General features: G+C 31.4%; 1 non-coding gene across 1 annotated transcript; it reads right to left on the minus strand.

Moving 5' to 3' along the window:
• Window positions 1–309: 309 nt before the first annotated feature.
• On the minus strand, window positions 310–381 carry Trnae-uuc (transfer RNA glutamic acid (anticodon UUC)). Its single transcript has one exon. It is a non-coding gene; the product is annotated as a tRNA-Glu (tRNA).
• Window positions 382–617: the final 236 nt, after the last annotated feature.

The raw sequence follows: 617 nt of genomic DNA on the forward strand, positions 1-617 counted from the left end.
ATCTCGTCCCAATTCTGTAGAAGCACCTAATTCTCTAATCTAAATGGATAAATGAGAATTTTTTTTATTGAGTTTATAACAAAGTTATGAATAAAATGTTTATCATTTTTAAATTATTTTTTTTAGTTATTTCAAAGTATCGAACTTTGCGATGCGACAGAAAGCCGGCAAAGTCAGCTAGTATCCATATAATATTTTAAAATAAATACCTAAATACCTAAATAAATAAATCAGGATAAAAAAAAAAAAAGCTTCTAAATTTGTAATACTACTTTTGAGGTCAACCAATTTGGAAAAAAAAAAATTACGTTCCCACACCGGGAATCGAACCCGGGCCGCCTGGGTGAAAGCCAGGAATCCTAACCACTAGACCATATGGGAGAACGCCTGAATACAAGCCATATTACAGTTGTTTTAAAGTTACTGCAGTGAATGTCGCATTGATTTTGGTATTTTTTTTTAGGTCGTTGCTAATATTTGAACTATTTCAAAAAATACAACTGTACTTGTGAAAAAAAGAATATATATATATATAACACTATCCAGTAGTGTCAGTATCACCCTATGCATTATCTCCTCCTTTCGAAAACAGCCAAATGCTTACTGCTTTAATACCT

This window comes from Euprymna scolopes, chromosome 11 (assembly GCF_053919585.1).
Source record: "Euprymna scolopes isolate OS-2025 chromosome 11, ASM5391958v1, whole genome shotgun sequence".
NCBI lineage: Eukaryota > Metazoa > Mollusca > Cephalopoda > Sepiida > Sepiolidae > Euprymna > Euprymna scolopes.